Raw genomic sequence first — 25,470 nt, 5'->3', positions numbered from 1 at the left:
TATACACTCACTATTACAGAGTAGCACACAAACCTTCACTACCTCACATACTCCAGATGAAGGCACAATGCAAAATGTAGGCCGTAGGGTACTATCTCTGATGGCCAATACTTTTTATGTTTACATTTAAGTCATTTAGCAGACACTCTTATCCAGAGCGACTTACAGTTAGTGCATTCATCTTAAGATAGCTAGGTGGGAAAACCACATATCACAGTCATAATAAGTACTTTTTTCCTCAATAAAGTAGTTATCAGAAAAGTCAGTGCTAGTAGGAAGAGACAAAGGCAGATTTTTTCCCCACACATTTCATGATGTCTTATTTAAGATACTCTTTGAAGAGGTAGGGTTTCAGATGTTTTCGAAAGATGGGCAGGGACTCCGCTGTCCTGATGTTAGGGGGAAGCTTGTTCCACCATTGGGGTGCCAGAATAGAGAATACTTTTGTCTGGGCTGAGCAGGAGCTGACCCCCGTAGGGGTGGGATGGCCAAGAGACCAGAGGTGGCAGAATGTAGTGCTCGGGTTGGGTGTAGGGCAGCCAACCCCAATAAGCGGCCCGCGGGCCACATCCGGCCCGCAAGAGCCAAATGTCTGGCTCACACTGTTATAATAAACATACATTTAATATCCGCGGCTCTGCTTTATTTTGAAATTATCCCACACCTTGACCTGTGGCCTTTACCGCGTGCATACGTAAGACGTGCTTCGCGCGCTTTGCATACTCGTCTCCACTCGACTAGCTACCTAGTGTAGTGTCACACACACACAGTAGCCGCAGCCGCTCGCCAGTTAACCCTCTTTCATCAAAAGGACTGACCACTTCCTCACAAAAAATTATTAAATCCAGTCAAACCAACATGGCATTCGCCAAGATACGCAAGGTAGACCAGGAGAACCGTCAGTTCAAAACTTACTGGACTGAGAGGTATTGCTTTTTTTTACCGGACCACAACAGTGCTAAGCCCACATGCTTAATATGCATGCAGACTGTAGCTGTAATCAAAGCGGACAATCTGAAGCGGCATTTTAACTCTATTCATGCTGCCAGTTTTAATGCAAACTACCCAGAAAAATCTGACCAGCGCAAACAAAAAATTGCAAGCATGTTAACGTCATACAAGCACTCGGTTTTAACTATGTGTAAAACAACATCGGCACAAGAGAGCGCAACAGCTGCCTCATTACACGTTTCTTGGAAGCTTGCAAGAGCTAAGAAGCCATTCGCCGATGCAGAGTTAATTAAACAATGTGTAATCGACATGGCTGCCGAACTTTTAAACCAAGAGGAACCAATAAAAAAAAAAGTTGTTGAGCTGTTGAAGCAAGTGCCGCTGTCGGCTAACACGGCAACCAGAAGAGTCAAAGTTTTAGCGGAGGAGTGTTTTTCCAGTCTACTCACAGATTTGAGGAAAACCAAAGCATTCTCACTGGCAATAGACTCGTCTTGTGACCGAACCGACATGGAACAGCTGTCTGTGTTCGCAAGATTTTTTGATGGGAAGACATTCCGGGAGGAGCTGCTGTGCTTGATTTCTCTACCCGGGCGTACAACCGGGGAAATATTATTCAACGAGCTGACACAGTTCTTCAAAAGGAATGGCTTAGATGTGAGTAAAATTGTCTCTGTTGTTACCGACGGGGCTCCGTCAATGGTGGGACACCGCCAGGGCTTGGTAAGCAGGCTTTCTGCCGTTAACCCAGCACTCCTGGCATTTCACTGCATTATTCACAAGTCAGTTTTGTGCGCAAAACTGTGTGGAAAAAAGAAAGAGACCATGGATACTGTGACTCGACTAGTTAACTTTGTCCGTGAGAGCTCTAGTCTGCAGCATCGCCGATGCTGCAGACTTTTTAGAGCATTACTCGGGGAAATGTCAGCTGAACACAAGGATCTTTTGCTCCACAATGATGTTCGCTGGCTGAGCAAAGGCTGTGTGTTGGAGAGGGTGTGTGACCTGCGTGATGAACTTGTGTCATTTTTATCCAGCCTGCAGAGCCAAAAAGCTTTTTAACTGACAACAAGGTGATATCAGATGTTACTTTTTTTGTGTGACATCATGTCTCATCTAAATCACCTTAACCTGCGTCTACAAGGCAAGAACCACACTGTTGCTGACATGTATGAGGCGATTGAAGCTTTCCGGTCAAAGCTGCACCTCCTGGAGAGAGACATTCATGGGAGAAAGTTGCACTTTCCACATCTGCGTGAGCATTGTGAGAAGAATAAAATGCAGGAAGATCCAGCAATGAAGGATTTTGTGTCCAGGCTGGCAGAAAACTTCAAGGAAAGATTTGAAAGCTCCCCTAAACTCTCAGCTGACATCCTTCTCTTCGTAAGACAGCCGTTTTCTGTGTCAGCTGACGGCCAGTGGACTGCAGAGGCCAAAAAGCTGGTGCCTTCCATAGATGAGGCTGCTCTTCAGATGGAGAGGGGAACATCTGATTTGCTCAAAGCTCAACACAAGGATGCACTGGTGAGTGACTTTTGGATCAACGTGGTTCCTCAAGCTCGTTTTAAAAACACCAGAGATATTGCAATGCTCCAATGTGTTTGCTGGACTTTTTGTTTGCTGACTGTTTGCACAGAATATGCTCCAGGGGCATTTCATAATTAAATAGTTGGTTTTGGACTAATTTAGTATTTTTCATTTTTCTCTTATGTGACTCCTAACACCACTACTAATAATTATAAAATCACAATAGAAGTGAAAATTGATAAAACATAAAACTGTCATGTTGGCCCTCGGCTTGGCATGCCTGACCAAATTTGGCCCTTTTGGAAATCTAATTGGGGAACCCTGGTGTAGGGTTTGAGCATAGCCTGAAGGTTAAGGGGCAGTTCCCCTTTCTGCTCCATAGGCAAGCACCAGTGTCTTAAGCCGACGCGAGCTTTCATTGTAAGTAACATAATTTGGGTGAACTATCCTTGTAATCACCCTGTTAACATGAGGCAACAATATGACAGAGGAGTGTGTATAATAAACGTAGAAGTTCAGTGGCTGCGAAAGTATTCACCCCCTAGGCATTTTCCCTATTTTGTTGCCTTATAACCTTGAATTAAAATTGATTTTGGGGGGGTTTGTATCATTTGATTTACACAACATGCCTACCACTTTGAAGATGCAAAATATTTTTTCTTGTGAAACAAACAAGAAATAAGACAAAAAAAAAAACTTGAGTGTGCATAACTATTCACCCCCCCAAAGTCAATAATTTGTAGAGCCACCTTTTGCAGCAATTACAGCTGCAAGTCTCTTGGGGTATGTATGTATAAGCTTGGCACATCTAGTCACTGGGATTTTTGCCCATTCTTCAAGGCAAAACTGCTCAAGCTCCTTCAAGTTGGATGGGTTCCGCTGGTGTACAGCAATTCTTAAGTCATACCACAGATTCTCAATTGGATTGAGGTCTGGGCTTTGACTAGGCCATTCCAAGACATTTAAATGTTTCCCCTTAAACCACTCAAGTGTTGCTTTAGCAGTATGCTTAGGGTCATTGTCCTACTGGAAGGTGAACCTCCATCCCAGTCTCAAATCTCTGGAGGACTGAAACAGGTTTCCCTCGAGAATTTCCCTGTATTTAGCGCTTTCCATCATTCCTTCAATTCTGAACAGTTTCCCAGTCCCTGCCGAAGAAAAACATCCCCACAGCATGATGCTGCCACCACCATGCTTCACTGTGGGGATGGTGTTCTCGGGGTGATGAGAGGTGTTGGGTTTGCGCCAGACATAGCGTTTTCCTTGATGGCCAAAAAGCTCAATTTTAGTCTCATCTGACCAGAGTACCTTCTTCCATATGTTTGGGGAGTCTCCCACATGCCTTTTGGCGAACACCAAACGTGTTTGCTTATTTTTTTCTTTAAGCAATGGCTTTTTTCTGGCCACTCTTCCGTAAAGCCCAGCTCTGTGGAGTGTACGGCTTAAAGTGGTCCTATGGACAGATACTCCAATCTCCGCTGTGGAGCTTTGCAGCTCCTTCAGGGTTATCTTTGGTCTCTTTGTTGCATATTTGATTAATGCCATCCTTGCCTGGTCTGTGAGTTTTGGTTGGCGGCCTTCTCTTGGCAGGTTTGTTGTGGTGCCATATTATTTCAATTTTTTTAATAATGGATTTAATGGTGCTCTGTGGGATGTTCAATGTTTCTGATATTTTTTTATAACCCAACCCTGATCTGTACTTCTCCACAACTTTGTCCCTGACCTGTTTGGAGAGCTCTTTGGTCTTCATGGTGCCGCTTGCTTGGTGGTGCCCCTTGCTTAGTGGTGTTGCAGACTCTGGGGCCTTTCAGAACAGGTGTATATATACTGAGATCATGTGATAGATCATGTGACACTTAGATTGCACAGGTGGACTTTATTAAACTAATTATGTGACTTCTGAAGGTAATTTGTTGCACCAGATCTTATTTAGGGGCTTCATAGGAAAGGGGGTGAATACATATGCACACACCACTTTTCCGTTATTTATTTGGTATAATTTTTTGAAACAAGTTATTTTTTTCATTTCACTTCACCAATTTGGACTATTTTGTGTATGTCCATTACATGAAATCCAAATAAAAATCAATTTAAATTACAGGTTGCAACAAAATAGGAAAAATGCCAAGGGTGATGAATACTTTTGCAATGCACTGTATTCCCATTAAGATGCATTGAGGCCTTGGTATATAGAGGGGTTTGTGAATTGAAGACTTTGTGAGCAGCACAGTGGTGTGAGTGTGACTGAGCGTGAATCTGCTCTCTAAATAGTCAGGCTGTCTGACAGAGAAACACACATCACAACACTAGGTCAATCCCACTTAATCCCACTACTCTAAACCCCCTAATCAGTCCATATGCTGCCTACACACACACACACACACACACACACACACACACACATGCATACACACACAAAAACACACACACTCATCATCTCAGCACAGTTCTTTAGCCCCTAATCCGAAAAGCGAGCCTTTTCATTAGCAGACCACCAACTGCTAGAGGAATCCCACCCAAGCCACCAATGCTAACTGGTAATGCTAACTAATGCTACGGCTAACGCTAGCCTACCTTTCACTCTTACAGCAACGACAGTCAGGGCCCAATCCTTTCTCAACTATTGTTGTGCCTGGGACTTGCAAGCTATGATTGTTCCTCCTTGTATTGATATCAATGGAATGTTCCATGCAGGGGCGCAAGTTTGTTTTTAGAAGTTGGGGGAACATCATTATTATAATTTGAAAAAAATTATCCAGTCGGATAAACACTTCAAACAGCCTACCCGACCGCTCGGAGGCGTCCGCATGGTCAAATCTTTGCCTCATTTTTTAAAATCACATTCTAATGATAAAACCGGGGGGGACGAAAATGCAATTTCAGAATGTGGGGGGTACATGTCCCCCCCGTCCCCAGTGAAAGTTGCACCCCTGGTTCCATGCATAAATATCATGTTTGGGTCCCTTAGATAGCTCAGCTCTGTAATGTTACATTGGCTATGCCCTAAGAAAGCTGGGAGGTCTTCATCTGTGTTATCTTCACACCACTACAAACAGTGCAGTCAGAGCTATTGACTCCAGTCATGGAGCAAGGTGTGGGGAAAGCGCAAGATGAAAGACTATACCAGGGTTCCACAACTGGCGGCCCAGGAGTGGCTATATTTGGCACCCCCCAAGTTTTCTGAGCAAAAAAGTATAAATATATAGATATTTTTTTGAATTTTCATTGTTGGACATCAAAGACTGTAAAAACACCAGGAAAGTGACTTTAATTTTGGAAATCTGTTGCCAACTATTACCACACATAATAGAGAGACACGTGATCGTATACAAATGTAAGCAAGGTTTGAAATGATTATGTTTTAGTCAAATATTATATCTGTTTGGGCATCTTGCGGTCAATTTGCAGTCAGCTAATTATTTTTGAATTATGTTCCGGCCCCCCGACCATCCGCTCAATAAAAAAATCGGCCCGCGGCTGAATCTAGTTGATGATCCCTGGACTAAACACACAAACACACACGCATGCACACACACACAGTGACACACACACACACATATATGCCTAATGCTAGTTTCTGGGCCAGTTAATACACTGATCCAGTTTATGAGGAAAGGAAGAGACGGAAGACAAAACAGCGTAATGACCAGAGCAAGACAAGTCATCATCACAGAGGGGTTTTAAAAGGAGAGGAAGAGAGGAGAGGGAAGGAAGGAGTTAAAGTAGAGGTGCACTGATGGCACTTTGGGGTCTTAAGAAGCCCCCAACTCCCCCTCCCCTAACCACCTGACAGGGATGTGGCAGTTTCTTTCATCCTACCCCCCATCCATCTCCTCCCTCTCTCCCCCCTCTTTATTGTCCCAGTGGAGAGCAGCAGCAGCACCACCCCCCCTCTCACACACACACTTCAGTCTTGTATTTAGGAGCCTCTACACCCCCCCACGTCAAACAGTGCTTAAAAATATGCTTTTCCACTGATCTCAACCTCACATCAAACATCCCAGAGTAGAGGTGCAGTCTATCAGAAGTAGCGACTGAATACTGACTGACGGCATAACACCCTCCATATGGTAGATTTGAAAATCACAGTTAGTTAAAACATGGATAGCACTCTTAATGCTTTGCTACCATTACATTCATAAGAAAGTCAAAAGGATGTTCTGTTGTTCATCCTCGGTGCCACATACATTTTACATTTTAGTCATTTAGCAGACGCTCTTATCCAGAGCGACTTACAGTTAGTGAGTGCATACATTTTTTTTTTTTTATACTGGAATCGAACCCACAACCCTGGCATTGCAAATGCCATGCTCTACCAACTGAGCTACATCCCTGCCGGCCATTCCCTCCCCTACCCTGGACGACACTAGGCCAATTGTGCGCCGCCCCATGGGTCTCCCGGTCGCGGCCGGCTACGACAGAGCCTGGATTCGAACCAGGATCTCTAGTGGCACAGCTAGCACTGCGATGCAGTGCCTTAGACCACTGCGCCACTCGGGAGGACACATCAACCGAAAGGTATTAGTATTGAAACGTATTATTATGGTAACACATTTAAATATCACACCATTAGCATTTTAAACCTCAACTAAGAGGCTGCTAGCAAAAAAGACATGAAGAGGAAATATGTGTATTTTGCCTGTTTCTTGACCGTAGCCTATGACCACAGTGTTTTGGCTAGATGCCTAGTAGTGTGCCCACAGAGTTTTCAAACACTGAGGCGGAACATCGTGATACTTCCATGAATGCGTCGCAAAGCAGACTTGACATACCAGACCGGGATTTGGGGTTTGGCAAGTCAATGGGAGAAGTGAAAAATGTGTCTTTAGTTGTTCATTATCCCAAATTCTAAAGGCAAACCTGTCATTACTACATCCTCGTAAAAGTGACAAACTGACACGTTTTCCTTTTTGTCGAAAACAACTTTATATCGAAGGAGTGCCTTTCAATTGACGACCTGCACATGCGCAGTTTGTCACGAAACGACCATTAGACCCGATGGCGTGTTTCTGCTAGCTAATGTTGCCATGACATCGCCTACAAGAGTGATCGGGGATTTCAATTGGAGAAGCAGTTTCTGCATATCTTCATACTGTACTGCCTTTGCTATGACCGGCTGTGTTTTATACTAGAGCTGCTTTCTTGGTCAGGGCCCGTATCCAGATAGTGTCTTGGAATAGGAGTGCTGATCTAGGATCAGTTTTGCCTTTTAGATCATAATGAATACAATTATATGGACACATCCTAGATCAGCCCTCCTACTCTGAGCTGCTTAGTGGATATGGACCCAAGTGTCCCTTGGAAAAGAGGTATCCAATGCCCTCAATGGGATATCCTGGTTTAAATAAAGGCTAAGAATGCAGCATATAGATGAGAGTAGACTGGGCCAGTGTGGGATCTCTGAACTGTGAGTGTTCTCACATTAACAACCACAGAGACCAGGCACTTTCATTGGTCCTCTGAAGAGCAGAGGGGAGGAGGAGAAGAGCATTAGAGGCTTTTAGCCCTGAGGTGTGTGTGTGTGTGGGGGGGGGGGGGGCTTCTTCTATCCTTGTGGGGACCTAAAATCCCCAAAAGTCACCACAAGGATAGAAGAACAAGGAAAATTCTCCCTCGTGGGACATTTCCCACATCCCCATGAGGACAAATGCTATTTTAAACTTAGGTTTAGAATTATGGTTAGGGTTAGAATTAGGGTTAGGGTAAGGGTAAGGGATTAGTGGTTAGGTTTAGGGTTAGGAGTTGGGTTTAGGGTTAGGTTTAAGGTTAGAGGTTCGGATTTTGAATGGAAATTAATTTTAGGTCCCCACAAGAATAGAAGAACATGTGTGTTTGTGTTTCTTTAGACACCCAGTAAACCAGAGCTAGCAGACTGGTGGTGTGGGAGGGAGAAGGTCAGAAGAGCAAACACAAACATTATCCATCTACAGGGGGAGACCAGGGCCTAAATTACACACACACACATTCACACACACACACACAAAGACCTCCCACAAGGCTCATCTCATGACAAGGGGTCAAAGGGTGAGTCCAGATAACAATGTTTGGGCAGGGCTTTGATGGGACCCCAAAACCCCTCCACACACACATGCGTATGCATGCACGTACGCACACACCAGTCCCTCTGCTGTCCTGTCGGCTCAGTGGACACAAAAGGCCTCTTCCAGGGGTCAGGGGTAAAAGGTCAAGGGTCAGGAAGATAGCCAGGGGTTGTTCTCTCAGGACTGGCCCACATACCACCAACCCATTCTCCTCAGGCCTCTAACCTCTAACCCCTGCACGCTCGCTCACACTCACACACTCACACACACACACACTCACACACTCACACACACACACAGTCCTAACCTCTCACCCCTGCACTCTCACTAAAGGACCACATTACAGGCACAGCCAGATGCATTCAGAGCTGCTCCCTCTCAAAAAAGCCTGAACTAGAAGATGTTTGTTCTTTGAGAGTGTGTGTGTTTCTTTGTGTGTCTGTATTGGTACGTGTGTGTGTATGTGTGTGTGTGTTTCTTTGTGTATGTGTGTGTGTGTTTCTTTGTGTGTGTGCATGTGTTTCTTTGTGTGTTTGTGTGTGTGTGAACGCGCGTGTGTTTTCTTTGGTTGAGAGAGAGGTGTCAGCAGTGTGAATGGTGAATGTGGCAGCAGACAGTTCTTTGAAATGGAGCTGAATGATCTGAAGCTAACCCCTCAGTGAGATGGGATTGGGAGTCCAGTTTAGCAGATGCTACAACTTTACTGATCAATGACTGTAAATAAACACTGTCTTTCACCGTCTCCCCAATAGCTACTTGGATCAATGTGCCCAATCAGGGACACAAGCTGCCCAGGGGGGATTTGGATATGGAATAGGGAATATAAGACAAGGAATATGGGATAGAGAGCTGGAACACTAGATTCTGTTCCCGGGAAAAACTCTGAGGCAACTCTCTCTGAGCTACCTGTTGCGTTTTTATATCTTGAAAAAAGATCAAACAGTAATGATACTTACTATGTAATTACCATGTAATGGAATCTTTGCTACAGCTCATTAGTCCTAGACCGGTACATTGCTTCCTTGCTCTCTCTGTCTCTCTCTCTGTCTGTCTCTCTCTCTCTGTCTGTCTGTCTGTCTGTCTGTCTGTCTGTCTGTCTGTCTGTCTGTCTGTGTCTGTCTGTCTGTCTGTCTCTCTCTCTCTCTCTCTTTCTGTTTCTCCTTTCTTACCCACTGTCTTCTTGCTCTCTTTTCACTGCCTCTTCTCTCCCCGTCCTCTTACCTTCCCTTTCCTACCATCTTGCCCCCTCCCTCCTCTTTCCTACTCTCTCTCTCTCCCTTCCCCCGATCAGTGTTTGTAATCTCACTCTAGTGTAAATAGGACTAGTTGCGCCTCAGTATCACACATACAGTAGGCCTGCAAAATACATAATAACTCCTGGACTATTACAATTCTACCACTATCTCACAATAGCTCTGTCTCAACTACACTCTTAAAATTAGTGGTGACTCAAGGAACCCTGGAGTTCCTCAAGGTTCATATTTGCACCTTCAGTTAGTTGAGGGGTTCATGGAGGAACCTTTAATGGTTCAATGTAGCAACAGGTTCCTGGAGGAACCCTGGAGTGGAGGCGTGGCTTTGTAGGGGTGTCGTTTTAAGATTGATTTTGTTTTCGCCACCCGTTAGAGTACATGTCATTCCTGTTCATCTGTTCTGTTGTATTGTCATTACATGTTAAGGTTGAACACGGACAGTTTTTTAGCTTCAGTGAGGCTAACAGAGGTGTATGAGTTCCTCAAGAGCCTATGTAAATCCCAAAGTTGGAATAGTTACCGCTTTAGGTCACACTTTATTTGGATAGTCTGGATTGTCCATCTGTAGATGCTCTACCGATGGTCATACTATCAACAAACTATCTGTTGATAAGCAACTGTTTGCTAAGGTTAGGGTTAGGTTTAGAATAAGGGTTAGGGTTAGGGTAAAGGTAAGGGTTAAGTTTAGGGTTAGGATAAGGGTTAGAGCTAGGGTTAGTAGATACTTGAAATGTTACTGATAGTCTGTAGATAGCCTGTAGAGCATCTACAGATGGACTATCCAAATAAAGTGTTCCCACTTCATTACTATATGTCATCAGAAATGTGAATATTATTAATATTATATTAGACTATGTACAATGCTATAAATATTCAAGGACATTTTTTTTTTGCAGTGTACAAACTTAACATGAACTGGAATGACATTTACACTAACAGTGTCCAAAAAGGACTATCTGAAAGCCATGCCTCCAATAAGCTACGGCTCCAATCTGATAGGCTATGCAATATCTTATTAAAAAGGTTAAAAATGTAACTCCTCCCATCACAAAAAGGTTCCGGTTTGAACCTTTACACAGGGGTTCCCCGAAGACCCTTTTCAGAGGGGTTCCTCAAGGAACAATTTTTAACTAGAAATGTTCAGCTGGTGTGGCAACCTGAAAGGTTCTTCCAGGCACCTTTACTTCTAAGAGTGTAGGCTGTCTGCGACACAGCCCAGAGTAAAGTGAGGTTTAAAAAATCCTTGTGATCCACCAAATAGACAAAACCATCTAACACAACCCTGTCTTTACCAGGATCCGAGAGGGTAGCCATAACCCACCAGAACAGTATGTCCACTCCAGGATCTCCATTTTGGAATGACCGATAAATACCAACAACAAACACAAGAACAAACACTGATGATGCGCTGATCTATCTTCTAGCACAGAAATATGACTTGTTAAGCCTCTCAAGAATGATTCAAGCATCCTACTTTCTTTGGCACCTAATATTCTCCTGTAACTGGATGGTTCCCTTCCTAGCATGATGAAAACAGACCTCATCTCCCTGTTACTGTAGTGATTCTATTTTTGGAAGCAACAGCTCTGTCCATAGCAGTATGATGGAGATACAAGACTCTGGCCTTGAGAATAGTCTAGGAGATAAACAAGAAGCTTGTGTTGTCTACACCCCCCCCCATCAGAGATGCATTTCACTCATTTCTGCTTACTACTTAACTTAGAATACTTACTAAATCTTAGTTACTATTCAAATAAGGGATCTACATGTAAGGCACAGATATTCAACTGCTGATAATTGTGGTGACTGACAATTGTAGCCTACAATTCTAAAAACAGCTCTGAGTTTTAAACATGGCAAAAACAAAATCTGTGCTTCAAAGAAGATATGTCGCCTATAGGAGTGTCAATATAGGCTATACTTCTGTAAATCTCTCAAATTATAATATCTATTGAAAATGTTGTGTATGCTAGTAGTGCGTCTTGTTATAATTCCTACATATAATTGAAATGGACTGGTAAATGCAATAGCAGTCCCGTCAGATCTCACCAATTGTTTACTTGGCGGATCTTCAGAGCGAAAGTCGTGTTATATTGTACCAATACTTGTTGTTACAACAATGTAACAACAGCACCACAATACGCTATTTCTGCAGATCAGACAACGATCAGACAACGACACAAGCTGTGTCCGAAAGGTCCCACTCCGTCCAGAATATTGGCAGCAAAAAAAACGGGTGGCATTTCTAACGCGAATCGACGTGTTCAACAGACACACTAATAAAATATCAAGTCAACTTACCTGTGAATCAAACTGATAATGCGGGTAAAAATACAATAGCAACTTGTTGCGATAGCATTAAATTATTAGGTCCATATATCCGCGAGTAGCCGTGCGCTCGGCGTTCATCTGTTCAGCACGGCGGTCATCTGGTCAGTAAACCAAGGCAAGAGAAATCTGTCCAGCGAGATAGGCTACGAGGGAAACTGAGTGACACGCGTGTCATCCCCTGATCCCCTGAAGGAAATGTTCCTCCCCCTTTCACACTGACAGTGGTATCTTCCAAGACAGGAGACCTTGGTAATATGGACTAAACCACTTTGAATCGAGTAAGATTTTTTGAAGGCAAGATTTCAGTCTAATACTTGCACAAAACAATTCACGGAAATAGTCTACTACGAACTCGACGCATGCACCATATCCTAATTTACATTATAAACTGGGTGGTTCGAGCCCTGAATGCTGATTGGCTGACAGCCATGGTATATCAGACTGTATACCACAGGGTATGACAAAACATTTATTTTTACTGCTCTAATTACATTGGTAACCAGTTTATAATAGCAATAAGACACCTCAGGGTTTGTGGTATATTGCCAATATACCACGGCTAAGGGCTGTGTCCAGGAACTCAGCGCTGCATCGTGCATATGAACAGTCCTTATCAAATCAAATCAAATCAAATGTTATTGGTCACATGCGCCGAATACAACAGGTGCAGACATTACAGTGAAATGCTTACTTACAGCCCTTAACCAACAGTGCATTTATTTTAAACAAAATAAAGTAAAAATAAAACAACAACAAAAAAAAGTGTTGAGAAAAAAAAGAGCAGAAGTAAAATAAAGTGACAGTAGGGAGGCTATTTATACATTTACATTTACATTTAAGTCATTTAGCAGACGCTCTTATCCAGAGCGACTTACAGTTAGTGAATACAATAATTTATTTATTTTATTTTATTTTATTATTTTTTTAATACTGGCCCCCCGTGGGAATCGAACCCACAACCCTGGCGTTGCAAACGCCATGCTCTATCAACTGAGCTACATCCCTGCCGGCCATTCCCTCCCCTACCCTGGACGACGCTGGGCCAATTGTGCACCGCCCATGAGTCTCCCGGTCGCGGCCGGCTGCGACAGAGCCTGGATTCGAACCAGGATCTCTAGTGGCACAGTTTGCACTGCGATGCAGTGCCTTTATACAGGGGGGTACCGTTGCAGAGTCAATGTGCGGGGGCACCGGCTAGTTGAGGTAGTTGAGGTAATATGTACATGTGGGTAGAGTTAAAGTGACTATGCATAAATACTTAACAGAGTAGCAGCAGCGTAAAAAAGGATGGGGGTGGGGGGGCAGTGCAAATAGTCCGGGTAGCCATGATTAGCTGTTCAGGAGTCTTATGGCTTGGGGGTAGAAGCTGTGGTATAGCTGTGGTATATTGGCCATATACCACACCCCCTCGGGCATTATTGCTTAAATATATATTCTACATATATACCTATGTTATATGTTATGTGCTTGTTGACCAACCTATATTTTATTTGTAGATATTCAATAAGAAGCTAATTATAGGCTACATTCTGGTAAATTATGAGGTAGGCTAACCTATACAATAGCCTAGCCCATGTTACCGCCATAGTCAGAGGTGAAGGGTAGATGCCAAAAATAACATAACCATAAAAATGCTTAGGCTACCTTGATGAAAAAAAAATAGTATTCGAAGTCGTCCTCTCACTCCCCAGTTGGAAGTGATAGTTGGTATTTTCTCTATGTGATGCGCTGCCGCCATCTCCTGGATGTCCGTCAGAACTACAGCACCGCCTTATACAGGTAGGCCCACATAGGCTTTAATAGCACATGACATGTGCGTTCTGCAATCGAATATCACTGTTTCTATTCAAAAAGGCCAATTAAATAAAACAGCAAGATGAAATGTTTTGAATCTCGATCAAACTGTGTTTGCGCTGTTTTTTCAACATTTTCATTTTAAACAGTTGATGGTCCAATGCAGCCATTTCTATCTCAATAGATAGAAATGGGGGGCCAGTATGAAAAATACAAAAATAATGTATGCACTCACTAACTGTAAGTCGCTCTGGATAAGAGCTTCTGCTAAATGACTAAAATGTCAAATGTAAATGTAATATCAAATCATTTCTGGGCAACAATTAAGTACCTTACTGTGATTGTAATAAATTAAAATGGTCAAAAATAAACAAAAATAGCTTCTTAGCTAAATGCAATTTCTCTAGCAAGAATGTTGCTAAGACTCTCACGGAGTGGTATGAGAGAGGGGCCTAATTGGAGGAGCCTAATGGGAGGAGGGAAAACTCTCTTTGTTATTGGTCTATTAACATATTAAAAACAAAAAACTACTTTTTAAGCGAGAAGTAGACATTGGAAAATTAATGAGCACCACAAGGCCTACTCCACCCATGCTCTACCAAGGTTTTCTAGCACACGGCTTTGACCTACTAGAGTAGCTATGTTGGTCTATTGTACTTCAAACAATGTGTATGCCGGTTGCTTAGGATTCAAACCTTCTCAAACAGCCTAACCAGCTTTCATGGATATTTTTAATAAATCCAATTTGTCATATGAATAAAGACTTGCTAATGTGTCAAAATTCAGCATTTTGACATTTCCCTCTGTGCACCCTCTGTGACTTCTCTGAAGATTCTAACCAACCTAACCCCAAAATGTCTCCATGTTTTCACCATCATTGTAAAGACCTAGTTATGCTGTTGCTTTGACAAAGTAATATCTGAAGATTATTATTTATTTCATGCGATTAGTGATTAATTTTAAGGAAAAAACAACAACCTGTCCCTCATTTTAAGGTCAACCCTTTTACGTGAACTAAACTCTCATTTTCATATGGTGAAACTGTTCCTTTTCCCCCAAAAAATAAACATTGAACAACTAATAGTAAAATCTAAATGTAAAAGCAGGTGAGCTGGTTCTACTCTTTTTGGCAATGTTCTGGTGTTTTGTGGTGGAAAACTGAGTGGGTCGAGCATAACACGTCAACCCTCTTACCCATAAATAGATAGGCTAAAATGTTTGAACATTAAAAAAAAAATGTGTGAAGATTGTGTAGGACATGGGGATGTGTGAAACGTACTCCTCAGCCTGAAGTGTCCCCACTTGTGCCAGCGAATAGCTAGCTTTTCACATGGCGCCGACTGCTAAGATGCTTCAGGAGGGCTGTCATATGTGATAGCAAGGCAGAGGTCCAGAGTTTGCGCTAGGTATTGACCGAATCGGGAGGAAGTTGTACTTGCTAAGCAAGCAGTGTGACACCCTTTACACTTGCATTCAATTGCCACTCCCTGTTGCACACAACAAGCTTTCTATGGAAAGATGAGACTTTCAGGAACACGATGCTGCTCTCCGTTTTGCTTGGAACTCCTCTGAAGTCGGTACAGCATATCTGCCAACTTCTGTCTGTAGCGTCCGAACAGTTTGGGCCACACACTAATATGATGGGGAGCGTCGCTGCACAGCTATTTGCAGGTCTCTCCAGAGATGTTCGATCGGGTTCAAGTCCGGGCTCTGGCTGGGCCACTCAAGGACATTCAGAGACTTGTCCCGAAGCCACTCCTGTATTGTCTTGGCTGTGTGCTTAGGGTCGTTATCCTGTTGGAAGGTGAACCTTCGCCCCAGTCTGAGGTCCTGACCACTCTGGAGCAGATTTTTATCAAGGATCTCTCTGTACTTTGCTCCGTTCATCTTTCCCTCGATCGTGACTAGTCTCCCTGCCGCTGAAAAACATCCCCACAGCATGATGCTGCCACCACCATGCTTCACCGTAGGGATCGTGACAGGTTTCCTCCAGACGTGACGCTTGGCATTCAGGCCAAAGAGTTCAATCTTGGTTTCATCAGACCAGACAATCTTGTTTCTCATGGTCTGAGAGTCTTTAGGTGCCTTTTGGCAAACTCCAAGTGGGCTGTCATGTGCCTTTTATTGAGGAGTGGCTTCCGTCTGGCCACTCTGTCATAAAAGCCTGATTGGTGGAGAGCTGCAGAGATAGTTGTCCTTCTGGAAGGTTCTCCCATCTCCACAGAGGAACTCTGGAGCTCTGTCAGAGTGACCATCGGGTTCTTGGTCACCTCCCTGACCAAGGCCCTTCTCCCCTGATTGCTCAGTTTGGCCTGGTGGCCGTCTTATTTAATTAGGCTAACTTTCTATTAAAATGTATTGTAGTGAGATCATTTCTTTCTTTCGGGAATATGAATACAGAGTATGTCCACTTCACCATCGGACCATTTTATTGGTAAACTACATGGTAATGTATGTTGCAAGTTCGCTAGCAACAGCTCAAGTCAAGACAGATAGAAAGGGAGGCAGACAGGCGGAGTAGAGGGTTGAATGTGATCAAAATAACCCACATTTTCATCAGGATATTTTCTGCTGTTTTTATTTGTCTGCTATTTTACTTAGTTGACATGGAAATTATAGGCCTACTGCTGCATTGGCCTGTAGGCCATCTCTGAGTTCTATATAAACCCTATTCAGATGGGATTCGTTTTACTGGGGGAGGTCGGGCACAAAACACAACGTCTTGTCAATTTAGTCCCGTTCGAATCGTTTAGAGAGAAATGTCGGAGTTTGAAAGATGCTGCTCGCGGTTTGAGCATGAAAACAATAACTGATTCAATAAATTGAAGGAAGTGCTGTCCATAGCCTATATATGAAGGGCCTACATGTATACACTTTTACAGTGAATGCTTTTGTTTATATGTTATGTGCGAAGGAATTGAACATCGCCAAATGCATCATGCAAAAAATATTTCGCCTATTTAATGCAACCTTTGCTGTTAATAGATCGCAAAGCAGCACACAGTACAACTGAGCTAAACGTTTTGAAATGACAAGGTAACTTTCTCATTCATAGCCTAAAAACGCATATCAAGTGCAAGTGCGCTGTTTAGCTCACATCTCAAGGCTGGGGGCATTTAGGATGTCTTTACTGCGAATCGCTAAAATATCCTAATGATTATGATCACACTTCCTCATTTCAAATATTATGAAGACACTATACCAAAGATGGTTTGGTATAGTTTAGAGAAAGTCGAGTTATCAGTGTAGCCTGTTGTCGCCCGGACAAAAATAAATAAAGAATTAGAGGGGGCAGTTTGGAAAAAAACTAATCCCGTCAGAATCGTCTTCTGGAATAACGGACATTCTTGGGCAATAAATACATAACCAACGTTCTCTAGTAATATTAGTCCCATGCGAATAGGGTTCAAGCGCTCATTTCTTTAGCCGCCAATGGACCACAGTGTTTCAATGTGTCCATATGGCAGAGGCTCGTTCCCTCGCCTTAGTTTAATTTTAACTTTTAGATTTTTACGTTTTAAATAAAAAAATGTATTATTAACCACATGACAATAATTTTGAGAAACGAAAACGTTATTATTGAAATGAAACTGTTCCACGAAAATGGGCATATAAAAATAATAATAACTGTCACGCAGATCGGTAGAAATTGTAGGATAAATTGTAAGCTTCCCAAACTTGAAACTCACGAGCTGCATATGATCTTTACTATAACGCCCATAAAAATAGTGTGAACTTGCAAGCGCGTGCACACAGGAGGTCCCGTGAAAAAACGTGCCCGCCTATGGAAATCAAAGGCCAGTCTAACGGATTCGTTCTGGCGCCGGCCCTGGTTTACTTTAGATATTGGTTTTAGCGCACAAACCATTTGTTTGTTGCGCCGTGTATATTTAGGCTACTATTTCTTATCATACCTGTTGTCATTAAATGGTACCAATACAAAGTGCACATGTTTTGATAATTAGTTTGCCCTTTCTACATTAAGACATGTTCTTCTTTGCTCTGGTAGGGGGTGTGTCAACCAGAGCAGCGTTCGGGGGAGCGCCAATTATCCTGTGTGTTTGAGTGATGCAATGTTGCTAAATTCCAAGGAGGAGAGAAATGCGTACCCGGTATATTGCTGCTTAATGCAGGGTTCTACACTAATAATTGCAGTGTGTATGCATTTAGGAATATATTGATATGTGCCTTTATATATTGTATGCCTTTATTTATGACCATTCATTTCTGATTGGTTAATAATGGTATCTTCCAAAGTGAGGGCTTGAGGGAAAGGTATTTAACCTCTGTCACTCTTGTTGTGGCCAGACCGAGTCTTTCTCTTCCGCCACAACCGTGACCTATCTAAGCAATAAGAAATGGATTTAAAAAAACAGAGATTTCCTACCAAGATCAAGTTACTACTAATGGCCAGACAGGAGACAGGGCAAGGTTGGCATGCTGCCATTCACAGGCATGATTGAGGATTGGATATTTTGAACTCTACTATTATTTGATTTATTCTCAGTTATCACCAGTTTATGTTACTTGTCCATTCAACGTCCTGTTATTTTTGTTGTACATATTTTATACATAGTATACAGTTTTATTTTCGCCTGTAAATAAACACCCTCATCTTGAGTTTTACACCACTACCATCTTGTCTCCTTCATTCTTGTAATTTAGCAGACACTCTTATCCAGAGCGACTTACAGGAACAATTAGGGTTAAGGGCCTTGCTCAAGGGCACATCGAAATATTTTTCACCTAGTTGGCTCAGGGATTTGAACCAACAACCTTTCGCTCCAAACCGCTAGGCTACCTGCCTAGACCCATTACCCAGTCCATAGACTCATAAAGGCCTCTGTGGATTATTAGAGATTAAAGGACCGAGTTTGGGAAACCCTGACTGAGACAGTTTTAGCAAAAATCTTGCATGATACATTTAGTTTTGCTAAACAGCTGTTTTTGATTATTTTTGACAATTTAAATGGAAAACTATTACAGTAAGGTACTTAAGTGTTACTCAGAAATGATTTGATATTAAGATGAAAATGGCTTTATGTGGAGGGAACAGTGGAGCGGGGTTTGAACCAGGATCCCTGCACTTAGGCCTATTGGTAAGAGCACTATAGGCCTACCACATGTGCCATAAAGATCCAGAGCTCTTGAATGTCCAGGCCTCTTGATAGGGCCGTATTGCCCTTATGCAGGGAGGCAACAGTACACTCACCAGTGTGAAGTGGCCAGGGAAAGGAACCTCGATGGCTCTGTGATAATTCTATAAGTAGAAATATGAAGTAAAAAAAAAAAATCCATATATTTCCCTCTCATCTCCCTCATGATGGAATTATTAAAATGACACGCACACATCACACGCTGTCACCCGGCGGGGCAGCCACGCAGCGCAAACCTTCATTTCTCATTTTCTCTCCTTGGTCCCCCTTTCTCCCAGGCAATCTGTCTTCCTGACGGGCGCGGTCCCCCCGCTAAGTGCCCACGGGCGCGACAGACAGCCGCCGGTGACTGGAGCACTCTGGGGTTGTCACGCGCTGATGGCGAAGTTTCCCCCGCTACACCGGGAGCGAGTGGATTCATCTTCATCTGCCTCTCAGTGATGACTTGCCTTGTGCGGCTAACCGTCACTGTGTCGAACACAGAAGGTAAATTAAAATTAAAATAACACCTCTTTCACCCCTTGCCAGCGCTCACTTCAACTCCCCTATCCCCCCCTCTCTCTGTCACACACATACACACATCTACACACACCACCAAAGGAAACTCTGTGAACACTTTTCCTGGCAGACAAGCCTTAAATTAGGTGGTTGCTCGGTTCTGTGCTGCCACTCTGGCTGGTGTGGTGGGGGTGGCAGCTGGCGGGCAGCAGACCTGTAATCCTAGTGGTGAATTTTGGTGTGTAGAGGAGGAGGGGAGGGGGGGAGGGGATGTTGGGCTGGACTGGAACAGGTGTTGGTGAGTGTCCAGCAGAGCGGAGAGAGAGGGAAGAGGGGAGCAGGGGTGAGGAGAGGGGAGAGAGGAGAGGGGTGATGAGATAGGTGAGGGGAGTTAGGAGCTGATGGGCGATGATCGGGTGGGGCTATACCCGTTTTCCCCCGGCCTGAGGGAGAATGATCAAGCCATTTATAAGAGCTGTCAGACAGTGGGAAAGAGACACACAAACATCAGGACTCAGAGGTATCAAAGAGGAAGGCCACACCAAGACAACTCAACTCAACACAAGACAACACAAGACAACACAACACAAGACAACTCAACACAAGACAACACAAGGCAAGACAGCTAAACACAAGACAACTCACCTCAACACAACTCAAGACATCTCAACACAAGACAACACAAGACAACTCAACACAAGACAATACAAGACAACTCACCTCAACACAACTCAAGACAACACAAGACAACTCAACACAAGACAATACAAGACAACTCACCTCAACACAACTCAAGACAACACAAGACAACTCAACACAAAACAACACAAGACAACTCAACACAAGACAACACAAGACAACTCACCTCAACACAACTCAAGACAACACAAGACAACACAACACAAGACAACTCAACTCAAGACAACACAACACAACACAAGACAGCACAACACAAGACAACACAAGACAACTCAACACAAGACAACACAAGACAACTCAACACAAGACAACACAAGACAACTCACCTCAACACAACACAAGACAACACAAGACAACACAACACAAGACAACTCAACTCAAGACAACACAACACAACACAAGACAGCACAACACAAGACAACTGAACACAAGACAACTCAAGAAAAGACAGCTAAACACAAGACAACTCACCTCAACACAACTCAAGACAACTCAACACAACACAACACAAGACAACACAAGACAACACAAGACAACTTAACATAAGACAACACAAGACAACACAAGACAACTCAACATAAGACAACACAAGACAACACAAGACAACACAGCATTTCCCTATGCAGAACTATCATTGGAAAGACCTATTGGTTTTATGCTGAGAACTGTCCCTCACCACTTTTAGTGTACCTTGCTTTGGAGGCATCCTGCTACTTTCGTTCAGTCCTAACTTTGTATTTTGTTACACCAGATTATATAGAGCTACAACGGGAAAGGGATTTAAAGGGATGAGTAAATATATCACCATAGAAAAAAATAAAGGCAGTTTCAATTTATGGAGAATGTGAAAAATTGACTGGCATTGCAATAGCATTTGCTAGGTTGTCAACGCTATCAACGTCCCAGGTTGTCAACGCTATCAACGTCCCACGGTACCATGCATCTCAATGTACAACACCTCCAACATTAAAGTCACATATAAAACAGGCGGAATGTGACATAGACAGACTCACATGTCCCTTCAAATGTGTGCACAAGAAGAAAATGTTTTTCTAATTTAGACATAATGATGGTCAAAGTCATTTGGATGAGAATGATAGTGGTTTTGCAAGCTGTAGAGCATATCATGACCATTAGGCTTTTACACACTGCCCTGGCCTGGCATAACTGGAGATATGCTCTGCAAACTACTCATCCCCTCCAACGACATTAAATCCCTTTAAAAAGAGCCTCATTTGAGGAGCAATAAAAATTTTAATCATTTTATTACCAAAAGAGTATTTAACAAGTTGCTAATGAAATGCCAAAGGCAGGTTAGCTACGTTTAACCTTCAGAAAGAAAACCATGGATAACCGTCTTTGCCTCAAGGCATTGTGGGACAGAAATGTCATCCTCCATTATCCTCCACACCTGAAGTGGCGCTTCACTCTGTCTCACACACACACGTACGCACACATGCACACACACACTCCACAAGAGGGGGGCGAAAAAAATTAGTGATTCAATTAATAGCCATTCTTTATGCGTGGGGGAGAGGGCGCAGCTGCACATATCTTTACGCATGGGGCGGGCGACACACACACACACACACACCCACACACACACACACACACACACACACACACACACACACACACACACACACACACACACACACACACACACACAGCACACACACACACACACAGTCTTGTACAGCTGACCTTCTGGAGACACACAATTCAGTCCCATTCAAAATCCTATTTTCCCTAACCCCTAACCCTAACCGTAACCCTAACCCAAAAACCTAACCAGAAGTCCCCACAAGAATAGTTAAACACGTCCACACACACACACACACACACACACACACACACACACACACACACACACACACACACACACACACACACACACACACACACACACACACACACACACGCCTCACACTGTAAGAGACTTCAGACGGGACACTAGGGCGGAAAGAGACACTAGCTCGCTCTCACACAGTCTGCATACACACACACACACACATGGGCTGTTCACCACGGCACTACAGCGGCCGCTCCACTGGAGCTCTCTACGGGTCAATTAATGGGAAAATGAGGCACTCTCAGTCTGTCACCATAAAAGAGGGATACTGCTCATATACCGTTAAACTACCTGCCTGTGTGTGTGTGTGCTGTTTCTTGTCCCTCTTGCTCAATGTGTGTGTGTCAAGGTTATTATAGTTTAAAATGTTTATTCGTTTTTCGATTTTTGTTTGGAATTCAGTTTAGTTTCAGTTCGTTTTTCACCAGAGTTGCTAGTTTTTATTCAGTTTAATATCTATATTTCGTTTTTATATTATTTTGTTTTAGTTTTAGTGTTAGGGACAGAAAGTTGTATCGTTTTAGTGTGTGTTTTTTGGGATGTCACTTCTTGCAACTGGGGGGCAGTAATACATAAGGTGGTGGGTCAGGTCATAGGTTAGGTTAGGTCTAATCTCAATGTGACTTGGATTTAAAAAGAGTAGTGCTGAGACTGGTGCAAAAACGTTGGTGAAAGGAAACTCTCTCTCGCCCATAGGCTACAGTCATAGAGCCTTGCTCTGTGTGTGGCAAAAGTTAGGAGATATCTAATCAATGGAAGATTAATATTCTGAATGGAATTGTTGTTATTTGTAACTGTAGAATGAGAAAGCACATGCACTGCAGCCTCAGTTAGCCTAGATAGCTAACGTTAGCTAGCTTAACTAGCTTCTCCCAGTTTGATGTAGTTAAGACAGGTACCACGTAATCATATTTGATGATACATAACCTAGCTATGGCAGCTATTAGTCTACTATAGCGTGAGTCGGCTTGGTTGGTTACTGTCTCTCATCTCTCCCTCCCTCCTCACTGCTCCCCGTGTCACTCGATCACAGTTCGGCCCCTCCCCCGCCTGCACTTTATCAGCGCTTTATCAGCTCCGGCTAATAAAGTAGCTTAAAAAAAAGATTCTGCTGCTTCCCTCACTCGGATCGAACTGGGTCTGGATTCGACCAGGTATATACGGAATGGGTTGAGTTGTCCTCAGGTCCGTTCGGAACAGGTCTCTATATTTAAAACAATTATTTATGCATATTAGGTCCGGGTGTGAAAGCCCCAGGTCCATTTCGAAACAGGTCCAACTTTTTGGACCCGTGAAGACCTCTACCATGCAATGCATGTTTCCAGCAGGATGCACATCCAACTGGTTTGCATGCCCTGGCGAAGGACCCTATTATGCGGACTAGGTCGTTGGAGTTCGTTGGTCCCCAGTGGTGGTAAGTATACCGGTAGCTAGACCATAGACTGCTGGTTATGTATCTGGTTATGTATATTTTGATAATCATTATGACTATCATCGCTAGCATAGCTGACGTTAGCTAGCTAGCTACCCTAACTAGCTAGCAACATTAACCTACCTCAATACATCTCAGTTTTGGCTTGGAATCATGATTACATGATTGTGATGTTGCCAGATTGACTTTAGATGTAGTATAACTGTCTACTATGCTAGCCAGCTTGGGAGAAGTGATGGATCGGGTTCTCCAGGTCGTCCAACGCCTGGAGAGGAGAGGACCCGACCCTTCAGAACCAGCTGAGCGACCGGATCCTGCCACCCACACCCCAGCACCCAGAAGGATTAATCTATCCCGACCGAGGGATTATGACAGGACAGTTGCCCGCTGCCAGGGATTCCTCCTGCAGCTAGACTTCTACTTCTCAACCATCAGCCCGGCTCCATCGGAGCGGGAGAAGGTGTCCGCCCTCGTCTCCTGCCTCTCAAGGAAAGCCCTGGAGTGGGCCAACGCGGTCTGGAGTGAAGGAGGAGCCGCGTTGGACAACTACGGGGAGTTCACTCGCCTCTTCTGGGCAGTCTTCGACCACCCGCCCGAAGGAAGAGAGGCGGGCGAGCGACTGGTCCAACTGAGGCAGGGGACGAGGACCGCGCAGGACTTGGAGTTTCGTACTCTAGCGGCTGGGTCCGGGTGGAACAAGCGGGCCCTCATCGACAGATTCCGGTGCAGCCAGCGAGAGGACGTCCGAAGGGAGCTAGCCTGCCGGGATGCCATATTGACTTTCGACCAGCTGGTGGACATGGCCATCCGGTTGGCCAACCTGCTAGCTGCAAGAGGACGTCCTGGAAATAGCCTGCCCGTTTCATCCCCCTTCAACCCGGATTCAGTTCCAATGGAGCTGGGTGGTGCAGAACGGAGAACGACAGCTCCAGTGTCACGCTTATGGAAGGAGAGGACATTCTACTGCACGCTGTCGTCAAGGTTTTTCCGGGTCTGGAGGCGGCAGGCAGGGCACTCTCGCATCACCCCAGGTAGCGCAAACCCACACTCGTTCAGAGCCCAATGCTGCGCACTGCACCATACAAGTCACCTTCCCTGATTACACAGTAGTGTCCCAGTGTAAGGCGCTGGTCGATTCAGGCGCAGATGGGAACTTTATGGACAGGTCGTTAGCTCATAGTCTAGGTATTCCGTTGGTTCCCCTATCCATTCCACTGCCCATCAAAGCACTTGACAGTCGGCCATTAGGGTCAGGCTTCGTTAGGGAAGTTACAGCACTAGTCACAATAGTTACGCAAGAGACCCATAGAGAGCAAGTCACCTTTTTTATTATTTTGTCTCCTGATTTCCCTGTTGTGTTAGGTCTTCGCTGGTGAGCACTACACAACCCCACCTTTTCATGGCCGCAGAGGGTTCTCACGGGGTGGTCGCGAGAGTGTCAGGGTAGGTGTCTAGCGGTTTCCCATTGGTGCAACAACGGTGGAAAGTCCAGACACTGTGCCTCCCAGGAGTCATGTGTATCCCCTGTCACAGGCTGAAACGGAGGCAATGGAGACATACGTCTCCGAATCCCTGCGCCAGGGGTTCACACGTACCTCCACTTCGCCCGCCTCCTCGAGTTTCTTTTTTGTGAAGAAGAAAGACGGAGGTCTGCGCCCTTGCATTGATTACCGAGCATTGAACAAGGGGACAATTCGTTATAGTTATCCTCTACCCCTTATTCCATCTGTAATTGAGTCAATGCATGGGGTGCGCCTCTTCACAAAATTAGATCTCCGGAGTGCGTACAACCTGGTGCGTGTACGAGAAGGGGATGAGTGGAAGACAGCATTCAGCTCAACCACGGGGCATTACGAATACCTGGTGATGCCTTACGGTTTGATGAATGCTCCATCAGTCTTCCAGTCTTTTGTGAACGAGGTGTTTCGGGACATGC

The 25,470-nt window shown here is 44.1% G+C and overlaps 1 protein-coding gene across 1 annotated transcript in view; it reads right to left on the bottom strand.

The window, feature by feature from the left end:
• The window catches only part of greb1 (growth regulating estrogen receptor binding 1), a 48,430-nt gene extending 36,239 nt beyond the window's left edge, over positions 1-12,191 (bottom strand). Inside the window, exon 1 of the mRNA XM_045209168.1 lies at positions 12,074-12,191. The gene's annotated coding sequence lies outside the window, so the exon portion shown is untranslated. The remainder of the gene's footprint in view (positions 1-12,073) is intronic.
• Positions 12,192-25,470: the final 13,279 nt, after the last annotated feature.

The sequence above is a fragment of the Coregonus clupeaformis genome, chromosome 29 (genome assembly GCF_020615455.1).
Source record: "Coregonus clupeaformis isolate EN_2021a chromosome 29, ASM2061545v1, whole genome shotgun sequence".
Classification (NCBI taxonomy): Eukaryota; Metazoa; Chordata; class Actinopteri; order Salmoniformes; family Salmonidae; genus Coregonus; species Coregonus clupeaformis.
This window is presented reverse-complemented; position numbering and strand designations above follow the sequence as displayed.